This window comes from Eupeodes corollae, chromosome 1 (genome assembly GCF_945859685.1).
Source record: "Eupeodes corollae chromosome 1, idEupCoro1.1, whole genome shotgun sequence".
NCBI classification, from domain to species: Eukaryota; Metazoa; Arthropoda; class Insecta; order Diptera; family Syrphidae; genus Eupeodes; species Eupeodes corollae.
The window spans coordinates 266974916-266999873 of NC_079147.1; the positions used below are offsets into that span (position 1 = coordinate 266974916).

General features: G+C 34.1%; 1 protein-coding gene across 1 annotated transcript in view; it reads left to right on the forward strand.

Annotated features, from left to right (window-relative positions):
• The window catches only part of LOC129943028 (frizzled-2), a 315230-nt gene that overhangs the window by 184508 nt on the left and 105764 nt on the right, over window positions 1-24958 (forward strand). The window contains exon 4 of the mRNA XM_056052232.1: window positions 23054-23120. The gene's annotated coding sequence lies outside the window, so the exon portion shown is untranslated. The remainder of the gene's footprint in view (window positions 1-23053; window positions 23121-24958) is intronic.

Consider the following 24958-nt stretch of genomic DNA (forward strand, 5'->3'; position numbering starts at 1 on the left):
ATTTAAAGAAAACTATATTTTTTTGTACACAAACATGCAAATAAACAGACTATAATGCATTATCTGTAAAAAAAAAACTAATCCACATAGGTTTTTCTTTACAAATTTTGACTCGACGCCGATCTCCGACGGGGACTCGATTCAGGTATATAAAGAATTTTTTCGAGCTTTAAGCTCGCTTCAACACCACATGTTAATGTAGTAGTCTGCAAACAAACCCCTTTCTTGAAGTTTTTAGTTTATATTTGATATTTTCTTACCATTGCTTTTTGAAAATTGTTCATTTTATTAATTTTAGTCAGTTTTTTTTTGCTGAAATTAATTTTAACTTTTGGTTTTCACAAAAATTTTTTATTTACTGGTTTTTGAAATACAGACGACAAAAAAAGCTTTCCGAACGTACGGAGGAAAATTTTACTTTTGAATCAAAGTAAAAGAGTAGCCACAGGGAATCTATTACATTTTTCTCTTTAGATTTCCACTTGTATAAGGTCTAAAAATTTGATCTCTGTTGGGGCCTAAATCCAACCACGAAATAAAGGTGATCGGTACTGAATCGACATTTCTTGGTCGTCTTCGATATAGATTGGAAGAGGTATCATAATTTCAAACAAAATTTACTGCCATTTAAACTTTTCCCAGGTGTAACTAAAATGAAACCACAAATATGTTTTTTCTTAAAAATGTCAACACATTGGGAAAACGTAAAAAAGTGCATTATAAAGTGGAAATTCTCTAGGCCTTAACATCCCTTTTACATAGTGTAACAATAAAACAAAAAGGGTCACATTGGTTTTTATTTTTTAACATTTGAATCAATTACACAGAAAAATAGTGGTAGGGCATTCTACATTCGTGTGGTACGGCTAAAGACCGAATCTATGAGGTTTACTGTACGGCGACAGGTTTCAAGGGTAATCTTAGAAAGAATGAGTGTTACGGTTTAACAGATTAAGGGTTGGTATGCAGCTGGTTTTATCACTAGACAGTTGCAGGATAAACAATGGTAAACATATGTGAGACAATTCAAATTACGACTATGTTCTATGGACCAAAATGAGTATATGGTGCTATTTTCAAAGCTCTTCTTTGAATATCTTTAAAGAGGTTCTGGAACATCAACCCAGATCTGGCTTTGAAAAACCTAAATATAACCCATACTCTAATTGTTCATTCCTTTTTTGAACCTAATTAAATTTAAAACACAACCAATACGCACTTCCTTTTATAAATATGTAGGTCCTATAATGTGTGCTCAATTATAAAATCCGTCCTCATATAAAACTTGCATGTACGAAGGTATACAACACTCATCACCTTTTCATGACATTTATTGCATTCTTTATCTTAACATTAATTATGCCCTAAATTATATATAGAGAGAGAGACGTACAACTTAACCAAAATGCCTATCGCACCGAGATCCACTTGAAGATTTTTCTCTAATCTAACACTTTTCAAATTAGATTTTGTCCTAGTGAAAAATTAATTTTTGATGCCGTATGTCTTATGTATAGTCCTTGTTAAGTGTGTTTTCCCCCTTTTGACACCGAACCAACCCTGTATACCATCGACCACACTTATATTTCCTATTTTACCTAAACTGATGAATGCTAAAGTGTATATATGGTATAGAAGACCGAAGAACCTACTACTTGTCACTCGGCAGGAATCAAATAATTTATTTTCAATTTGCCACTCATCTGTGTGGATTCCCACAGGCGAGCAACGACGACGACCTACCAAATCGAAAACATCACCCGTAGCCATAATATAACCCCGGGTTTTTCTTAAAGTTGGTTTTGGTTTTGGTTGAGCTCATCGTGGTCTCTTTCCCTTTTTTTCTGCTGTTAGGTGGTACAGAATTGTGTTTTTCTTCAATACGAGATTGCGGTGGCAACAGCAATTTATGGTCCCTATTTTCCTGGTCCATTATATGTATAAAGATACAAAACCAAACCACACACTGGGGTGCTCCATCGTCCCGTCTCTGCCCTGTTGGATTTTAGGTGTACCTATTCCTACCATCATCTATAGGTATGGTTATGGTGTAGCCTGTACGTACAGTCTGTTGTACACAATTGTACAACTCTCAACACCCTACACATCTTGTGTGCGACTTGTTTATTACAATTGACACGAAATGGATGTGTTGATTGAATTATTTGCGCAGGAATCTCCCTCCATTGGGGCTTGGTTGTATGTACCTACGCTCACTGTAGTACAGTACATGATGCTTCCTTATATTTCAAACATTCTGCAGATGATGTTTCTTATAGTGTTGTTCCTGTACACAGATCCATGTAGTTCGAATGAATTTTTAAAAATACATTATCTCCTGTACACCACCACCTTTTTCCTGAAAATGTGAAGTTCATTTGAGAGGCAACTGTTGGAAAATCACAGAGTTTAAATACAAATCTTCTGCTTCTTCTTCTTCTTCTTTTCAAAACATCGAAAAATGGACTGAAAATCAGGAGCTGTACACAAAACCCACACCTACTCTAAACACGCACGCAGAATTCATGTCATAGAGAAATTCATGTCACGTAACCAAAAAAGGACACCCTTAATGTCGTGTCCTCTTCAAATTGAAAATTGTTTCCTGTCGTCTCGAACCACGCACACACTTCTCGTTTGTTAATGGTATTCCGTCTATAACCAGGATTCAGGAACCTCTCCAGGTTCGAAAAATTTCCAAAATCATCATCATCGGTAGCGACGACCGACCGACGCGACGACGCACGATGTGACGTTGGGTGGCGAATTGGTATTAGAAAAAACAATTACCATTCCATGCGTGAAGTTGTGCAAATTTGAAATGTCTTCTGGTTTATCTCAAACATCATCAGATTTTCTATAAATACCATCGTTAGCTAAAGGTTACCACTTTTGTTAAAGTTCCAAAAAATCTATCAGCTGCGTGGTATTTTTAAGAGCTTTGGTGAGAATTCTTGCAAAAATTCTCCCAATATAAATAAATTAAGAAAATATCACTTTTCAGTTGATCTCGCAAAATGCTATTCACAATGACTTACATTTGAGTGTTAGAATATTTGGCGGACAAATTAAAAAGCAATAGTATTCAATTTTCTAAATATTTATCAATTTTATGCATCTTTTCCAAAATTGAAATCCTTTGTGTTTGTATCAGAACACGTCTAGACAGTGAAGGTTCAAAACAAAAAAACAGCAAGCAGACTTTGACCTGAGAAACGGAATTATTACTTGGAATGTCAAAAACTTTGAAGAGAATTCACATGGATTAAACAAATTAGTAAGTCAAAATAACAATTTTTTTTACTTTAATTGAAAAAAAAATGTTAAAAGAAATTAAGCAAAATCGTTCAAAATTTATAAAGTCGTGTTTTAAACTTAGAAACTTACTAAAATGAATTTTACTAAATCATTTAAAATAATGATTCTTTGTGTTTAAAACTTAAACAACAATGTTGCACCAAATGTTTGGCTTCTGGTATCAAGGGCCTTTCAAATTCATTTAAATAATCAAAGTGATAGAACTTATTCACAAACTTAGAACAAAATTACTGAAAACCACAGTATTTCGAGTAAAGCTGTTTGTTTTGAAAAGCACTGAAATTCTCAATTTTGACATTTTCGATAAAGTATGAACTGAAAAGAATAATTAAAAAAGTGTCTGTCTGTCGTTATTTCTCATAATATCATAATACTTGAGTCGAAAACCATTTCTTTTTTTAAATATCAAACGAAAGACTAATAATGCGGATTTCAATTTTTGAACCCTAGTCGAGTTGTTTCAATTTTAAGTTTTAAGTTTTTAATCAAAACCTTTCCCAAGCAAATTCAACGATTCTCTAGCCGTATTTTTTGTTGTATGTTCAGGTGCACCATCCTGTTAAAAACACGTGTGTGATGAAGACGATGGATGAGTCTGCAGGTTGGGCAAAAAGAAATTCTTTATCAGTCGTCGGTGATTTTCACTGTTGGCAATTAACCTATTGGCCCCGAGATCAAAAAAGCGGTCCAATTATCCGATGTTTGGATAGTTTCAGTCGAGAGTTAGAAGTTTTTGGAACCCAGTACAATCAGTTTTGTTTAATAAGGTGTCTTTATTTACTTACATAACGTGGTGCTACAGTCCAGGGCGGACCTGGGCCTCAACCAACATGCGTCTCCAACCAGCTGGGATCCTAGCTAGCTGTGTCTATTTTCACACGCCAAATTTTCTGGGGTGGAGCGTTGATGTCCACGCGCGTTGGACTTCAATTCTTTTAACTAGGTCAGTGTCGCTGTACAACCCGTATAGTTCGTCATTTATCATCTCCTCCATTCTTTATATAATCCAGACAGGACCAAAAATCAACCGAAGAATTTTTCTCTTGTAGCATCCTAACACGCTTTAAAAGGTTATTTTAGAAGCTCGAGATAGGACCTTCTTAGTCCAAATAAGCAGCGATTTGCAAGAGTTATTCTTTCTTTGATTTCAGCGCTGGGGTCGTTGTCTGAGTTTATAGCGGTGCCTATTTAGACTAAGTCCTCATCTTCCTCAAAGTTATAGCTGTTCATGTTGAGTTTATGTCCAAGACGCCGTAGTTCAATGTCCTTCTTGGTCTTGACCTAATTGACCACTAAACCTATCTTCTTCGCCTCCATCGCAATGCTCAAAAACGCTCCCCTAACATCACGCTTTTATCTTAAAATTATGACTTTTGGAAGATTGTGCCTCAAGTGTTAACGGTTGAGTTTTGCACAATTCTTTTCAGAACGATATTGAAGAAGTCGCATGACAGTTCATCGCCTTATCTAAAACCTTTTTTGACAGCAAATGCATCGGTGAGATCTTTTCCGACCATGATAGAGCAGTGTGTATTCTCCATCGTCAATCTGCAGAAATGGATAAGTTTGACAGGGATGCCAAAACTAGATATTGCTCTGTAGAGCTCCTACCTATAGATGATGTCAAACGCGTCGATAATAAGATTGTGGGTATCATGGGTTTTTTCCAAGATCTACCGTAATGTCAATATTTGATCGACTGTGGACTTTCCTGGTATGAAGCCACACTGATAAGGGCCTATCAAGTTGTTGACGAACCGATTCAGACGTTCACATAATACGGCAGAGAGAGAGACTGATGCCTCTTATTAACGTGTCCGTCTAAATAAAAATGAGTTTCGTTGCCTCAAAAAATTGAATTCAAAATACGAAAACGTTCCAACATCGTCTCACAAAAATGTTTGCGTAAAACAAAATCATTGAACGATTTGAATTTTGAATATATTGAACTTTAAACCCTTTTATTAAATACCATGAATTGATTATTCTCGGAAATATCAGTGAGGCTGCCCTTTTCCGTATCGAAAGTCATAGATTTTCACTTAAACTCTCTTCAACCACTTCAAGTTTTTTGGGAGTCCTTCAAGATCAACTCTAGCCCAGGAGTGGAGTGTTCATAGCCGACGCAGTTGCGAAGAACCTCTGCACCCACGAACGAATCAAGTTAATACTCAATAATTCGTCGTAGATCAAAGCATGAGCAAAAATGTCAACGCACAGTTACGAACGGATCGTTACTCTGCAATGCTCACTTGGCCAGTGGAACATCGTGACTGAGAAATCCCCCCTCCAAACCCTTTATTACTTTTTGAAATAATCGTATATTAAAAAATTACCAACTATCTACAGTAAAAATAATATTTAAGGAAGAAAGCTTGATGTCTTCTTTTAAGCTTTCGAGTGCTATGAAAAAGTCATTAAAATTAAAAAAAATCCCAATACCAAAAACATATTTTAAAAAAGCGTGTTTTGTTGTTTTGAGTTAAATTTGAAAAGTAAATATATGCAACCCGAAATAATTAAACAAAATATACTGTTTTTGAAATTCCACGAAAAAGAATTAATTATTTTTTTCCAAAAAGACTCCACACTTGCCCAATCGGAAAAAGTTAATAAGTCAATCGGCTTTAATTCTTGAGTCAGCTTGATCTTTTATAGATTCGTATGCAATTGCACATATAATGTGGTTTCAGCGATTATCTATTTTTGAGAACGTCTTGGAACTGACCGATTTAAATCGTTTGGTATGGATGCCTGAACGGCAGTAATATTTTCGAAACTTCTTCAATTTTTGAACTTATTTGTTGGCGAAAATTTTGTTTTAGTCCCCTACTCGGAATTTCGGCAAAAAATTTTCACTGGCGTTACTCATTTGTGTTCTTTACAATGCTTAAAATGTTGGGTTTACTGAATAAAGGAAAGGAAAGGTGAAAGGATGCCAAGTTGACTAGCCCCTATTGGAAAACCTAATATTTTAAGATAAAGTTCGAAAATTTAATTTGCGTTTCTGGTAAAGAAAATGTTTGAAGAAATTAAACCTGCAATGCATTAAAAAACGTCTTATCGATGAATAATATTGATCACTTAACATAGCTTGGTTATAAGCTATACAAATTTGTAAAATCATTCATCGAACTGTCTCAAAAACACATTTAGATCTAGTTTGCAGTAAAACTAACGGGAGTGAACCATATTGCTGTAAGAGATAATTTGAAAAACAATTTTTAAAATTAAATCTGGAATTAAAAATTTTCTGTGACACTTGAGTGAGATGTGAATTGTAAAAAAATAATTTCAAAAATTATATTTAATAATTTAGCAAAAGTCAAAGTCAAAAGTGGCAACCATAAAATGTCAGTGCGTGATTGTCACCGTTACCTGCTATTTCTCATCACCACCACCAGCTCGGTGTGGCGGTGTCGGTCTCCTTCCTTTCCGTCCATTACTTTATCCTTTTTCGTTAGCTTTTTCCGGGATTTGTTTGTTTGTTGTCACTTTTGTTTGTTTATGCGAGTTTGGGGGGTGAAAGAACATGTGGGTGGAAATTTCAAGCGTTCAATATTCCTTTGTCTTTACAAAGCAACACAAAAAAGATATATGTGTTATGTGTACCTACAACATACAAAAAAGGAGACCCCTACACTTTTGCCAATAAAATTAATTTAAGTGAATTTTGTGGAGGTGTATATCCTTCCAATTTCGTGTTTTTCACTCTCTTGTTTTCCTCTTGACACATCCTTGTTTGTTCGTTTCGGTTTTTTTCTTTTTAATTTTATACTCTTAATACGCCACAGGGATACAAAATCCCAAAATGTACCTATAAATCGAATCCGCTTGCTATCAAAATGGAAGCCATTGGGAGTTTTTGGAAAAGCAGCAGTTTCCGTTTTATAAATTTTTTCCACAAGGAACACAACAAAAATAGCTTTCGATGAAAATGCGACGATGAGACGACACACGACAATAACGATGAACCGAATTTTAATCGACAACGACGACGACGAACGGCGACGTCAGGCAGACATCATCATGGGTCGAGTCAAGACTCCGAGCGACTATGATGTATCTATGTACTTCTATACTTACGTTCATTGGTACATAAATACGTCGTATATCGGCTTAAACATTTTATGTCAAGTCAAAGGAGTGATATGGAAATCTGTTTCGTTGTCGTATCAAGCCCTGAAGCTACATAAGAGGAGAAGTTGCATTAAAGTCGAAGTGTTGTTGACGAGAAGAGACTATACATAGGTAGGACACCACACGCTGCATGCATATAGCCTATGGATGTTATAAGTTGATACCTTCGTTGTCGATGTCGATTGTTTGGCTGCACTTAAAGATGATTGATGTGAAACGATTTATCCAGATTCTCCCGGTGATGTTTGCAATTTGGGTATGTCTGCATTTTGTAGCTATGTTGTATATGTATATAGAGAAACGAGAAAGTCAAGATCTCTTTGATGGTAGCGGCAAGCTGCATCAGCATCAGATTTATGAAGACGCACACTTCACAAGAGTTTCTATAGACCTACCATCAAATTTTGTACGGATGATAGCAAGATGGGCAATTGAATTCAGAGCATCAGGATTTCAAAATAGAGATTGTACGTGTAAAAGAGGAAAATTGTATTTATCTATTTATTGAAGTTTGAAGGTTTTTTCAACGAGCAAAGAGATCTTAAAAAGAGATACAAATTGAAAGAGAACAAAAAATCTTCTCGAACATGAATCAAAACTCTTTTTTTTATCAATGAAGAAGAAATAGGTTTGGTTGTTGAAGAAGAGAAAGATTGGTTTGAAGGCGTTTAACGCTAATTGTTTCAATCTATTTTTGGCAAGAATTTAAGTTAGTTGGTAGATAGGGTTTTGGTTATTTACAAAAAGAAGACAATTTGAGAATTTCGGGTGTCTTTTATTCTTCTTTAAAGCTGGCAGCTAGTGAAATTCAACCTTATATTTGACTTGCATTGGGCGCCATTAAACCTTGTATTGCCACTATAATTTGACCTTGTTTAAAGTTTCATTCAAAAGCTTTGCATCTTCCGCTTAGTATTAAAATCGGACTCGCATTGGGCGCCAATTAACCGTGCCCCGCTTCAATGCTTAGAAAAATTACATTCCCAGAAAAGGAGTTTGTTTAAAGTTTTATTCACAAGTTTTGCATCTTACTCTGAGTAAAATCCAGGCTAGTTTTAAAATTGAACTCGCATTGGGCGCCATTCAAACATGCATTTAACGTCTATACTTCGACAAATAAAATTCTAAACTAATCTTAAAACTTTAAATTCCAAGTGTGCATTGCTACACTCAGTAAAATCCAGCCAAGTATCGAAATTGGATTCGCATTGGGCGCCATTTAACCTTGCAACGCCTCTGTACATAGACTAATAACATTCCAAACAAAAAAAAATCCTCCTTTTTCTACAAATACACCCTATCCTCTATGACGAAATGAAACGACCACAATAACTACAACCACGATGACGATGATCATCATCATCGTAATAATAATAACGACGATGAGGCTGCTCCGGCTTCCATAACGATGATGATGCTTAGTCAATTGGAATGGATGCCCGAGGCGTGATATCAACAACAGCTCACGTTAAATGTTAAAGTCAGCCAGGACAGGACCACAGATACCATACACAGGTTATAACCTCACTCAGCCTCTGTCTGTACCCCCCCCCCTCCCTCTTACTCGTCGTCTTCCTTACCTCGTTTCCAACTCGGGATAATTGCTATCTCCAATGAATTCTACATAGTACGAGTATAATAATATTGAAGAATTCACCTGCAGCTGCGTTGGATTGGGGGTTTGGGGGAATACGAAAATGAGTTGGAGAGGTCTGCATGCATTTGGCAGAAACACGTAACCTTGTAGCATTCACAACTCCTCCTCCTTCTGGTATTTTTCTTTTCCAACTGACTGTGGTGTGGTGTGGTGCAGATGACCAGATTGAGTGGCCATGCATAATCACTTATTAGCATCAGCAACAGGATGATTATCACCGTCTTCGCAGCCACAACTTGAAGCTCCAGCTTACCTTTTTCTGGTTCCTATCGTGTTGGTAAGTTGGTTTTTCTGAATTTTCCCATAAGAAGGTGAAAATTAGCATCTTCTTGATAGTTATAAGTTGTGGAGTGAGGAGAGTCTAGTTTGGCGTTTCTGATGTGTTTTTCAATTGGAAAAAAAATCAAAAAGGAAATGGCGTAGCAGAGACAGACGCCACCACTTGCTAAACGCCAAATATGAAGATGACGCCGCCATGCCGCAACGCACTGCACCGTACACTGTGTCGTGACTTTAAAGAAGTAAATTCCATTTTCACTATAAGCGCGAGGGGGCAAGTGGGTAGATATGTTATTTTCGCATATACATTTTGTAGAGGGAGCCACTATATACGTTTCTTGCCGCGTTAAACGAGTAATAATTATCAAAACCACTTAACTCATTTATAAGTATAGCTCTTGAGATGTTTTTTTTTGTTGCTTTTTTGTGTTAATTTTAACTTGATTTTTATTTTGTTAAGATTTGCATTTGAGAAAATAAAAACATGAGTATATGAATAAATCGAACTGATGCCCAACATCAATTAGCAGCACTTGGTGTGCCGCTTCGTCGGCGGCGGCCGTGGCGGTGGCTGTATCGGTGGCGGTAATTCTTTGATTGAAACCGACATACTATAATGTGACAGCAACGACGCCGACGACAACGACGACTGGATATGCCGCTTGTCATTCGGATGTTTTTCCTGTGCAGTGAGAAAGTGAATATTCATATAAGTGTAAAAAAATTAATTAATTGAATGAAGAACCTATTACGAGTTACATATTTATTTCAATATAATTGACAGTCATAAATTGAAAAACATTTTTGTAAGTTAGAACGGAGATGTAATTGACGGTGAATAAAATATTTAACTTTTGATTCTTTAGAATACATGGGATTTAATATTTCTTAACTTTAATTCAATTTTGTAATATAACATTATTAAAAGTGTGCAGAACTTTTTAATGGAATAAAACAAAGATGTTTTTTTTATTAAATTGACATTACATTTACTTTATTTAAAGGATTTTGTTCTGGTATTATAAAATGAATATGATTTCGGGCATAAGACCGCCACTGCTGGCTAAGACGTAATCTAATCTGTACGTCAAATTTTCAATGAAATTTTCCATCATTCGTATTTCGACCCATGTATAGACAATAACGCTGTGAATGTTCTTAATTTGGTCAATTCTTTTAGTCTTTTTGGCGTGTAAACAAGCGATTTCACATATTTCCACAGAAAATAGCCAAGCAGCGTTAAATTTTAACAATCTTGGACACCAATTCACAGGTTCAAGTAAAACTAGTTGGTTACCAAAAGTTTTCTTCACCAACTTAATTGTGGCACAAGCTGTGTAACCTGCTTGTTGAAATCACAGCTCCTACACATTATGGTTGTTCAATTGATGAACAAAAAATTCAGTAATCAAATCTTTATAGAGGTCGCAATTGGCAGCAACTTTTTAATCAGGCTTGTTTTTACAGTACGGACCAACTGTTCCATCAACTATTCCACCAATCCTTAAAGTACGCCAAAAAGTAAATTTTTGTTGATGTTACGGTGTGTCAACATACATTTGACGATTATCATTAATCAAAATATGAAAGTTTTATTTTTGGCCGTAAGAAACCATGTTTTTCAGCATAAATTTTCACATTTTGGAACGTTTTTTAAGACATCAGTCTATTCTTGTTAAAATGTCAAACTTAAAATAAATCATTTGACAGGTAACAAAATGCCCGCCAGTTTTGAAAAAACACCAGTTATTTACCAAATAACCTAAAGCCAAACATTTCAGGAATTTCAAGTTCACTACGATCGTGTTTTAGTTTCATGAAAACATACAATTTGAATATATTTTCTAAAAAATATCGGATATCAACGAAACAACGATAAGTTAAAAGAAAACATAGTTTTAAATCAATATTCTTTTAAAATTTTGTAGTAGTCCAATAAATTAATTTACTTTATGTCAATTATTTGTTAATAATTAAAGAAAATTAATTTTTAACTTTGTCAAATAATGTTTTGAAACATTTCTGAAAATTTCAAGTAGTAGCCATTTTTTCTGTCTATTTTTCATCGATGTTCTTGTAGGGTTGAAAATCTGCAGAGTCAATTCCTGTAAAAAAAAATCAGCTTTTTAAAATTCAGTTGTACGAAATTCTTCACACATAATTAAATTATTAAAATTTTGGAATTTTTGAAAATTGATTACGTTTCTTGAGGAAAAATTTCTTTTTTTTGTTACAGTAACAAAAGAATACTTTTTAAAGAATTAAGATGTCCTAATTCGAATCCTGTCTTTATTTTAACACATCAAGTTATTAAGATATGCCCCTTTAAAAATGATGAAAACAACCAAAAAGGAGGTTTAGTTAAAAGTTAAAATATCTCAAACACAGCAATGATTTTGAAGAGTAAAAATTTCTCTTTTAGACGCAATTTAAAGCACTTTAGAATCTTACATAGTTTCTGTAAATTGTCATTAGTTATGACTTTAAGAGCCTTTATTTGAATCTATGTGAATTTTTGAGAAAAACTTGAATTTGATACTTTAATAGTTTTGGAAATAACGTTTTGGTCTTAATTTTTAGTGCTTATTTCGAAAGTCCAAGGAGTTATTTTAACTATTTGATCAAGTATTAAAAATAAGCGTTTTTAACATTATTTTTGTATTTTTTTATTTGAGGTGTGTTGAAAAAATACTGGAAATTTTTAAATATAGCGGTTCTGGAGAGTCCGAAGGTCAATTTTTGTCTTATTGTGTACATGCCCCTAAAGTATGATGCAATTTCCAGCTAAATTTACTGTTTACTTTGTGTGTGGCAGTTGCTAAGGCTCGACGTGTTTTTATGAGCTCGGCGATTTTTGCCAAGTTTTGATCAAAAACCAATCGCATGAAAATCACTCTCTAGTAAACGACGATCCAAGTTTACTTGAAAGCCTTATAACTGGTGATAAAACATGGGTGTAAGGTAATGGTGTCGAAACCAAAGCACAATCGTCCACCTGGAAGCATCCAACGTCAAGAAAAGCGAAAAAACACGTCAAGTTCGATCAAATGTGAAGGTTTTTCTTACTGTTTTCTTCGATTATAATGCCATAGTGAATCAAGAGTTCTTACCACAAGGTCGTACGGTTAATAAGGAGTATAACCTTGAAGCTATGCGACGTTTGCGTGAAACAATTCGAAAAAAACGCTCAGATTTATGGAAAAACAATTCATTGCTTTTGAACCACGTTAACACACCTGCTCACTCGTCGTTGTTTGTTCAAAATTTTTTGGCCAACAACAATACCGTAGTCATGCCGAAACCTCCATATTCATCTGCTATGGCTCCGTGTGACTTTCTCCTGTTTCCAAAGTTGAAGAGACCCCTGAAAGGATGGGGTTTTTTCTCTATTTAAGAAATAAAGGCTGAATCGCAGAGAATGCTCAAGGACATATCAGAAAGTGAATATCAAGATTATTTCGAAAATTGGAAAAATCGCTGGCATAAGTGTAATGTATCTGGGGGGACTACTTGAAGGGGACCACATAAACGAATAAATAAATATGAAAAAAAAAACGAAAAATCTGTGTACTTTTTGAACACACCTCGTATTTCAAAAACTTGATATAATAGATTTGTTCGTTTCGCCTTTTTCTGTTGAAAACCATTCAAACAGAAATGATATTCTTTTGAAAATCTAACAACTTTTTAATTCTTCTAGAATATTATATAAACAAATAGAAATATTTCAACTGAATATTTTTAACAAAAGGATTATAGATTTGGAAATCCATCACGGAACCATTATTGAAAAAAAAATACTAATTCATTATTTAGATAGCCTCAAAAACCCTTATTGCTTTTTTTTTCAAATTTTAAATAAGTGATATTCAAAAAAGCTTTAGTAGCCTTGGTATGATGGTTAGTTGTTAAGTACGTTGGACTGTCATGCAAGAAGTCTTGGGTTTAATCCCTGCCTGTGCCATCTAAAGTTCTTTTTCAACGGGTAATGTGAGGAATTGACAAATCCTCCAACAGTAGTTCTTGTCATGAAAAGTGCTTCTCAAATAAGCTTTTCAGATTCGGCTTAGAAACCAGTAGGTCCCCTCCATCCCTTACAACATTTTTCGCACGCAGAAATGGTTGTTAGTCACGTAGTCCTAGTTCTCAACTAATAAATTTTGTATTTACTTCGTTAATTTTGAAGTCGGATTTGAATTAAGGCCACCAAAACCTATTAGAAAAATGCGATTTTAATGCTAATAAAAAACCTTGTCGACTATATTACAATTAACCATAAGATTTTATAATATTCACATTTTCCTTAAAATTATTTACTATTTATTGACAACCTTAAAACTTTTTTGTTATCTTAGCCTAATAAGTGTGATTAAGAAAAAGTAGAATTAGCAGATTTGTATGTTATTTCTTTTTAAATAAGTTTGCAGTATGAATTTTGATAAACTTAAACAAATATAAGCTACTTTTTTCAAAAAGTCTCTCGAGGCAGTCTTAAGGTTGGTTTTTAAAACCAATTCCACTCTTTCACCCAAACCCAACTTTGTTTCGTCAAAATATGAGCAATGAAAATTGAACACATTTTTAAATTGTATTTTGCCAGCAAATCAATGAACTTTTGTCTAAAGAATTCTATTAAAACTTAATAAAAATAACGTTACCTACTTTTTTAAACAGAAATCTTTTAATGTCTCGATTGATTAGGTATGATTATGAATGAATTTAATAAATCTTTCACCACTCAACTTCACTTGAATGGGTTTGTTTCTTCAACAAAAAAAATGGAAGAAAAACCTTTGTTGCCTAAAATTATTACTAAGCCCGCCTCAAGGCTGCTGTTCTGTTACCTGACAAAACTAGTCATTAAAAAATATTGAAAGAAAAACCTTTAAATTATTAATCTTCCGCCTTTTAATTAAATGTTTTGCCGATAAATACTTTCAAAACATTTTGTATCTTAATTGAATTCTTTCACATCCCATAATAGAAGTAGATCTATGTGAATGATTTCTTCACTTAACTTTTTATGTTTTTATTGTTTTAACTTTAGTAAACTACGATGATGTCTTATTTATTGTTACAACACGAACCTATCCTTAATCTAAAATAACAAATGAAGATATACAATAATTATTATTTATACAGCTTATTTTTCACAGTCTGTCTACTTGATACACATCATTCCTATAATATCCCCTGAGCCCTCTTAAGTTATGTGGTTTTCCTTTACTTTTGTTTCAATTCAATAAAATGAACAGTGAAAATAAATATCTAAAACTAAAGAAAAAGTATCTCTTAATCGCAATTTTACAGTGAGCATTCAAGACAGCCCAACACTTAGGTTCCTATCTGGATGGAATCTGACAACTCGATAGATGCAGTCATTGAAACAAGCGCTGACAGCTAACAAGCCTCGACGTTTATTAGCCATGATCATATTTCAATTTGTATCTTTAAAAAAATACATAAATACAAAAAGATACACAGAAACAACTTTTGAAAGATACTTAGAGTACGTCTAATGTGATCAGTATATTTTTATCTAATTTCATAATTACGTGGGAAAAGTTTTAATATTTGTTGTTGTTGCTATTTTTTCCAATTGACAGATCAAGGCGTAGGTTTATCTTTGAGTGGCAGTATAATAATTACCATTTATAGATTATAAGTGAACCGAGAGAGTAAACAAATTTCATGTCGAATCTATGTTTTGAAATGAGTAATTTTATTTAAATTGATTTGTTTTGAATTTAAAGTGACTAAGAGTGGGTTATTAGAGTCTTAAAGTTGTTTACATAATTGCTGACCTGAGGCTTTAAGGTGAATTTGCCGGAGGTCTGATTAAAGGATTAACGAAAAATCTTAAAAAAGTAAGCGGAATTCGATGCAAATTAAGTATTTAATGTAGATACAAGACTTAAGAGGTCTTAACCCCGATTGAACGACCATGTTCCTGGATTCTGAAGCCTTCAAGTAACTTGCGATGCGATTAAACTGCAACTTTGCTGGCAATTCTGTCAAAACAGTTTTAAAACTCAAGAGAAAGCATCGTTTGTTGGTTATTGAATAAAAAAGTAAATAAATTAAAAATTCGCATTCAAAAAGTTCGGAGTTTTCGATATTCTATATTTTTTAAAGAGATTGTGTTCTAATTAGTAAATACAATGACCTAAGAAAAGTGAATGTTCTAACCTACAGTAGAAACCGCCTAAAATCATTGTAAAAATGACGAAACATTTGCTTTACTTCGACGAACTCTTTTAATAATTTCCAGGCTTTTCCATACGATCTATTCGAACGCCACTATCTTAGACATGGAATTTTTTGAGCATGAGTTCTATTTTTCAGGAAAAATCGTCATGTGGATGAAGCAAATTCAGTAGGTGATGGAATGCTATTAGCTATTATAGCTAGAAATAATTTGGGTACGACTCTCAACATTATTAGACGCTCTAAGTACGTCCTTAGTTCGTACGCGTTCAGTTGCTAGAGTACTTAAAGGTCTTGACAATCACAAATTCACAATTTCAGTTTGAGAAATATCTTGAAGAACGAAAACCTCTTAATGAGTGGCAGTATGGCTTTCGCAACAACAGGTCGATTGGTGATATCATGGTTCATCTCATAAAACAGTGTAACAAATCTTTAAATCGTTTTGAAGAAAGTAAGCTTATTGCACTTGATATTTTAAAGGCATTTGATAGAGTTCGGCATCAAGCTCTCTTATCGAAAATGCGTGCTTTTGCTATTGATGAATCTCTTCTTTGTTGGGTTAGAAATTACCTTTTGTACAGGTTAATTCAAGTAGTATTGGACGGGTACAAATCTGATATCCACAAAATAGTCGCTGGTATTCCTCAGGGGTCCGTTTTGTCTCCGACACTCTACCTTATTTTTATAAATGATCCTTCTTCTAAAATTTCTAACCTACTAACATGTTTAGCTGATGATAGTTCCCTCATAACGGCAGCGTATAATAATCTCATTAAATTCTGATCTTGACAGCATTGTCCAATGGGGAATCAAAAAATTGTGCAGAATTTAATGCTTCTAAAACTGAATATTGTCTACTGTCGCAAAAGCGTTACCATCCCCCAATGCCACTATCCATGAGTGGTACTTGCATCGAAGAGACTGAACAGCTTTCAGTCCTAGGTATGTGCATTACAAACAAACCACTTGTAGTGATCACATATTTGACATCGCCAAAATTGGTGCTAAGTTTTTAGGTTTTCTCCGACGATGCAAGAAGTTGTTTAACCCTCCTGATCAAGCTATAATCTTTAAAGCCTATATACGTCCAAAACTTGGTTGCAATTCCTATATTTGGGCAGGTGATTTTATTACCCATTTGAGCCTCTTGGCCAGAATTCAAAAGAGAGCCCTCAAATTTCCTATTTCGGACGTACTGCAAAGTACAGATATTCTTTCTTTAGTCGCACTACACGAATGTAGAATGGCTGTCCTTTCTTCCTAATTGCTGTGTTTAATCATTATAAGGGTATTCACATCCATTTGAGTTCGAGCTCGTGTTATATCGAATCATCCCCCACTTGATGTTTTCTTGACTTGGACGGTTATTACTTAAAAATAGTTATTTGCGTGACTGTTCATATTCTATTGGCCTTCGAAAATCTAATTTTCAGTCAACAACATGGTTTTATGCAAAAACGTGCGCCAGTTACGAATCTACGGTCATTTTTGCATCATTGCTTAAATACCCTAGAACTCAGTTAAAAGCTTGACTGTATTCGTACTGATTATTCTAAAACTTTTGAACAACTTTCACATGATATCAACAGTTTATCACATCGCAAGTCATGTTCAAGTCATGTTATTCAAAATTCCTTTCTCTAACGCTTTCATTGCCAAATCTGGAGTTCCCCAGGGTAGTCATTTAGGACCTGTACTCTACTTAGCAATGATGTAGCCATTTTTGTACTATACAGTAACATTTTAATCTATTTTTTCACTTAACCGATATTCACTTAAGAAAATATATTAAAGGCTCGGGAATAAAAATATGTATTTAAGATAATCCGGTTTCTCGTTTAAGTCGGTTTTCTGAAGCGGGTTTTACTCTACAAGGAAAACTTCGTATACAAATGAGTGCTTGTACACTTTGTTTTATTGATAAGTTGATTTTAAAATGTTGCAGAAAGCGATGACATCGAAGAAGCTTGATAATTGAAATTTATGAAATCAGTTCGAGCCTTGTCATAATGTTTTAACTTTAAATAGAACACACTGAAAAAGTTTTAATTTGAAATTCAAATCATACACATTCCTTATGAATTTACACTTCATCTCGAACTTAAATCAATTCTTTCCACGAAATCCACCTACACTAAGTCCAACAACAAACAACATTAATTCAAAACGATCGATATTTATTATTCTGATATAGCAGATGCATAACTTTTATTTCGAAAACATGCAAACTCACGAAATAGCCCTTCAACCCAAATAAACTTACGAGACTACAAAAGAAACAAACACACAACAAATCTAAGGTATACGGAATCCGTATCTAAACATGAATTTATTGACAACACCATTCACCGTTTCGTCGTTCGTCATGATGTTAATAATAATAATTATTGTTATTATAATTTTATTATCTATTTGAACATTTTATTATCGAAAGTCGATCTTTTCCAAAACATAAGTTTAGACATCTTCCTCGAATTATTGTGTGGCTATGCCTATACAATGAGACGAAGATAAAGAAGGGTAGAAGGAGCTTGTAGCTCTATAAAGGCAGGCATTGGTAAGGTATGCCTCTGAAGCCCATGAACATTTCACGCTATACTCAACATCAGCACCACTGCAACACCGCACCGTTTAGAGCCGGAGCAACGCAGAGACAAATAAACAAAATGTCATCGTAAATTTTTCAAGCTTCCATTCAGACGATTGGACTTGGCGGTGTGTTGCTGTGGCATGGCGGCGGCGGTAGCGTCGTCGGCGAGCAGCGATGAGGCAGAATCAGGGTGCCTCGGGATCGGAAGGGAGGAGCAGAGAGGGCGGCAGAGAATGCAGCAACTCAACTACCAAACAAACAAGGGCCGTTGGCCTATTAGCGTTGAATGTTTACTCGAGAAATTTTTAAACGAAGTCGGGATAGCTTCCCTTTTTTCAGTTTTCTTTGCTTGTTCTTTTTTGTTGTTTTTGATTTCGGTAACGCCAGACACTAACAGGGATCCTCCACCACCGTCGCCGCCGCCGCCACCGTGGTGGTGCTATTTCTCGCTGGATTGGATAACCAGCCAGCAGCTCCACTGAAGGGCACATATCTGGGTCTATGGCTCTGGGTAGAAAAATTCAGCGTGGAACTATATTGAACCGTGATGCTGCGCTTCTGCTGCTGTCTGACGTTTAATTTGTTCCTTTTATTTTTTGTTGCTTTAGGTTTGTTTTATTTTATTTTAGGACCAAACAAGTTCTCAAAGTAAAGGGCAATATCATCAATTCTCTTTTAAGCGGTAGAGAAAAATAAATAGAAGAAAAAAAAAGAAATAACGTCTGTTAGGTGAATAATTTCATTGAACCGCTTGGTAGACTGCTGGAGGTCTTTTGAGAGTATAGAACGGAACATCATCGTCCTTTTGAAACAATGAAAAAAGCTAATAAAATTTGCTGCACCGAGGATTTTTTTTTAACGAAATAAACAACGTATCTTCCTTTTTTGGGGGTACTTTTTGGCCAATTGAACCATTTGAAGATATTTTGTTCAAAAATTAAGTTAAAAATTTAAAGTGGCAAAATTTGATTGTGCCAGTCACACTATAAAGTTCCTTCGAAATCAGTGATTCTTATTTTCTCAATTATACGCAAAGTCTATTTTAGGTTAAATTATTAAAACTTCTGCCTTGATTGGGCATAACTTCACAAATTTTGAATTGACGCATGATAAACAACTGTCGAGTACATATTTGATCAATTTATAAGAAAATTTATTGACTTAACGAAAAGTGTTATAAGTCAATGAATCTTCTTCGTCAAATAATGTTACAAAAAGTTATTGGAATAAGGACTTCACAAATTTTTTATTAAATAACACGCAAACCATTTAAGATATTTCAAAAATTGTATTGTCACCTTGAAGTACCATCGAAACATTTATGAATGGAACTCGACTTCATTAATATGAACGAGGTTTCGTTAACAGCGATTGATTCCTTTAAGCGAAATTTCAATAATAATACAAATATAAATATTTAATAATATGTAATAAATGAGTTCAAAGGTTTCTTTGAAGTATTTAATAGCGTTACCACAACATTTATAACAGAGGGATATTAATCTAGAAATGATTTGAAACACAAAACACACCAATTTTGAGATTATTTTTACAAAGTTTTTTTTTTTAATTTTGGAAGTATTTTAAGCAAAAATGTTTGCAATTTTAAGTTTAAATTGATTTGAAACACAAAATAGGGTGATTTGAACAACAGTAACTGGATGAACCAAGTGTATGAAGCCTCAAGACTGTTACGAGAAGTTAAGGCCAGTTTGCAATACTTATATAAAGAAGTGCTCCGTTCCATATTTCGTAAAGTCGATTTGCAAAAAAAGGCAACTTTCATAAAAATGCAACCGGCGAATTTCTTTCAACATATGACAATTGGCAATAAAATGGCTTATGTATGTCTTCAGTTTGCCGTCCATTGCAATGATTTCAGATTTGAGGTAAATCAGCTTATTAACTCCAACACGTGCTCTAAAAATTAATCTAATAGCCTCGACAGAGTATTGGTTGTTGAAGACAACTGGTGATTAAGGTTCATGAATTTATTCCTGAACGATGTTGAAGTTTCTCTGTATGAATACTAATTTTAAAGACTTTGATTTATTTTTGCCATGAAATCTGCAAACATGCCGTGCCATTTATCAATACTTTGACTCCATAAGTTAAAGATGAGCTCAATGGGAATTCCCTATTTCATTCCATTCCTTGAATGGAGAGCCTTTTGTTTGCAAAAGCCTTACGATGATATTCTTGTGAAGACTTATTTCACTTATTTTCATCACCCTTATCAAAATAATATAAGGTTTTGTATTGGAGCGGCTAGATTTTGGCGCCCCGTGGTGGCCATTTTGTTTTGGTACCATCTGTTACATTTTTTGTATATTATTCAGGTGTTAATGCCAAATTATCATGGCAAGTTACACGATTGAACAGGACGTTCAAATGATAAAACTTTTGTATCTAATTGAGTGTTCGTCAACGCAAACGTTGTGCGCATTGGGCCCATTTTACGGTAGACGTTGTGGCTCTTCCCAGTCGACTCTTCAACGTTTGTTGGCCAAATTTGAGACGACCGACAAGGAACGCAAGATAGGCCCAGAACATCACCTCCGTCAGTGAAAGTGGACAGCAGAACCAAAGGCAGTCTATTCCTCGCCGTTCACCAGTATTCACCCTTTCGCATACTTCAACTTGGTGAAAGATCCAACTGACCCAGGAGCTCAAAGTTCATGCCCATAGACAATACCAGTTGTTCGCTGACCGGGCTTCGAATCGTTTGGAAGAGAACCTCAATTTTGGCCGAAAATTCATCTTCAGTGACGGTGCACATTTTTGGATAAATGGCTGTGTTATTGATAGCAAAGTTTACCGTAGAATAAGCGTTTTAAAAAATATCTCTGCACAGTTTCAAACACATAAAAAAAACTTGCACAAAATAGCACATACATGTTTTGACCGTTGCATTGTATTTTGACGCGAGACCGATATCCTGGGTAGCAAAGAACTTCGGCCACATTAGGCTCAAAGCCAGTTTAGCCTCAAAGCTTTTTTGTTGTTTAGCGTGCTTTTAAAAAATACCCAGTACTTTAATTCTAGCGCAACTTAAATATTTACATTATTCAGTGACTAATATTCTTTGGCATGCCTTCTCTTCGTATGAGCTTCAAAGATCAACTATGTCTTGCTTGTATGAATGACTGACCCCCTTTTTCGAAAAAATGTATTTAGCAATAAATAAAGCAAAAAGTAAAGGACTTAAAATGCCGACTTGGGGAACACCTATCCTATACTACTGCACTCTTAGAATATCCGGGAGATTCCTAGCCTTGAGAGCTTGAGCTTGTCTATTTATTTTGTAGAATGTTGCTTTGAATTCAACGAACCAAACGTATAGCTTTCTAGCAATACTTTTCAACAAATATATAGTTCATCGCTGAGAAACCCGCCCGGAAACCGTGCTGAAACATGCTTAGAAGGTTTTTGTCTTCGATCCTTTTGTAAGCCTTTCATTGAACATGAATATCTTCTTTAAACTTTGAGAATAGAAATTTCTCTGTAATTTTGTGGAAACTTACGACTCGGTATATAATTTGTTAAAGTATATCAAAAGATAATTTTTTAATTGACAGATAATATTTTTGTAGAATTCTACCAAAATTCTAACTATGCCTGGCGCTTTATTGTTTTCCATTTTTTGAATTGTTGATTTAAGTTCACATATAAATATTCGGCACTCAGTTCATAATAGTATGTTGATTCACGTTAGCCGACAAAAGAGGTTTATAATGCTCCTAGTTTCTCAGCTCCGAGAGTATTCACCATATTTCGTCCACCCAGTTCTTGAAAATTATTCCAAAATGTCTTTGAAATTTTTATTCAGCTAATTTTGTTGCTGTTTTTTCAAGTACTCTTTTCGATAGAAATAGTTTGAGATATACAAAGGATTACTTTCGGTGCCTCTTTCAAGCAAATGTGGATTTAAATCCAACCATATTAAACTTATTGACAAAGATGTTGAGCCATTGAGATAGGGAAAGAATAATAGCAACAATCTTAAAGTTACCTGGTTCCGAAATCCAGTACAAATTTTTCTTAACTTGCAGATATTGTTCTTTGGCGTACTTAAGTACTTTGGAGTACTGAAAATGTTGAGTGTAGTGAATAAATTGATAATGACCATTCGATAGTTAATTGAAGGGAGAGTTCAAAAATTGAATTCAAAATTTCCAAGTCCCTATTGGAACACCCAATATTACCTCAGTGACCCTATATACAAAATCATTATTTAATTATTTCTGTACTTTTGTTGACGAATCAATTTCGTAAGTTGATGTAGAAGAAAAAACCGAAACTTCTATTAAAAATTTCTTTAACATTAAAATTTTGTTAATAACATAAATATTTCATTATTTCACGAAGTGTTCTGTTACTGCTTACAAAGTTCTGAGACTTAAAACATAAAGTTGGTTAATTTTCAAGCTTAAGATTTTACTACAAATTCAGTTCCCAAAAAAAGGCCAAAGCCCAACAATTTAAAAAACTAAAAGAATATACATAATACCGTCTCAGGTAATTTATTTCATTATTGTTTGTTTTTATCGGAAGTAATAAGGCCTATTAAGGCTTTGGGTTTCCTTTTTTCCGAAACCCGGAATTAGTATATTCTTCCGTTTTATTAATTCTTCTTTCAGAAGAAGAAAAATCAGATAATTTCTAATACCTTAATCTTTCTTTACGCTAATTAAAGGGTATTATCCTCTTAGGTATCTAATTCTATACCCTAAACCTTACCTATGCTACGACCTCAACGATGCTACAATAATTCCTCCTTTTATTTTTGTCTTAATCTTCCTAAACTCATAAATTTCACACCTGGCAATAATTTCTTTCTTATTTTTATTTACTTTCAGGACCACATCGTATTTTGCACTCTGCGCTCTAATCCATTCTAATATAAAGGACAACATACACCTTAAGGTAGGTAAAGAAGCTAAAGTTAAGCTAAATCCATATCAAAAGACCCAAAGACCCAACACATAAAATCTTTTTCTCCGAAAAATGGGCGACAAAACCATTTTGGGATCATCACAACCGACCGAATGGTTAATCCATTTTTAATTGCTCTGGTATTTCGTGTTGTCCTTAGACATGGAGCATTAATTTCGAACATAAACCCCGAAAATCACCACTAAGATTAGCAATAAAATATTTTAACCTATCTTCCACAACCTCCGCCCGGTGTGACCTTTAATTCTTGTAAATCAATTATTTCAAACGCCGTCGCGTTGTCGAAATGGAGATCCCCTATTTTCATTTACAAAAGTCATCATTTTCATGTTCATATAATAAATACTCGGTTATAGTCACAAAAATGGAAATAAAAATATTTCACAAATGTTGTTTTCGAAAATTTCTCAAAGAATTTCTTTCCTTTTTTCTCTCTTTTCTAAATCTGCATTTATCTCGATGTCAATATATGTAAAAGAAAATGCTTATTCCCAGCTTTATGCATTTTCTAGATGCATCAAAATATTTATAAATCTGTATCTAGAGTATCGTTTATGGGGGTATTCAGTGGGTTGGAATTGGAATATAGAAATGGGATTCGTACGTGCCACTTGATTATTTACGATATTTATACGAGATCCTCATTGTACACGAGAGAGAGAATGTTGAATTTTCGATTTTGGAATTCGTGGCAAGAAACTATTTGCTTACGTGTTCAAGTGGTGCAAGAGATTTGAAACGAAGAGACTTTGGAAACATGGAAATGTTGGGTGGGGGAGAGGTAGGGGATTATCATGTACAAAGAAAAAAGGCTTAAAAGTACTTTCTACTATAGTTTGAAAATTCAAATCGAAAATTCAAGTCTTTTCCTAAATATGGTCTTTTTATTGTGCATCGATTTTCATTTTTCTGATGCGTGTCTTGTCTTCCTCTCGCTTCGTCCTCTGATGTGAGTTCGGGAAAGTTTAATCCAATTTTATTTTTTGGAGTTTGTTGTTTCTTTTTTTCGAAAACTTAAGCGTGTGAGAGGAATTTTTGACAATTTTTGTCACGTATTTCAAATACATAGACGGCTCTATACATTGTAAAATAATAATTCTGTCTAAAATCGAAAAACAAAAACAAAACGAAAATGGAGGTTGCTTGTATAATTTTGGAGCAAGGGGTTCATGTTTTAAATGTTTTGTTTTGAAACTTGAATTGAATTTTGATTATTTTCTATGAAGTGTGTATATATTTTTGTATACCCGCAGTTTGTATTTGGGATAATCTTATATTGATTTTTATGAATTTAAAAATGGAAATTTGGAGTTTAACATTTAAATGAGTGGGAAAGGTTGGTAGTTAATAATTTGTCTATATTAGGATCGTGTGTATGCAGTTTATAGCCAGCAAACCAAAAGAATACAAATTTTGATGGACACGTATTCAATGCAACTCGAAATCTCAATTTTGTTTCAGTTAATGATTTTATAAATCGATTTTAACATTTTGGTGGTCAGTGAGAAAAAAAATAAGACAAAAATAATATAAAAGAGATATAAAATGCCAATAGAGGAAAAACTACGGGAAATAGATGCTTAAAGACATGGCTCAAAAGTTCAGGAAGCGAGAAATTATTAAATATTTGTAATATAAAAACTTCAACCAATTAACTATGACATTTTCGTCGTAAAAGTAAAGAGCAGTTTCAGGATATTGTATATGATACAAAAGAAAAGATTTAAAAACTGCAACATTTTAAGGAACAAATTAATTTTTATGTTTTCGTTCAAAAAATGTATTTTCCTATTTTTTACCATTATCAA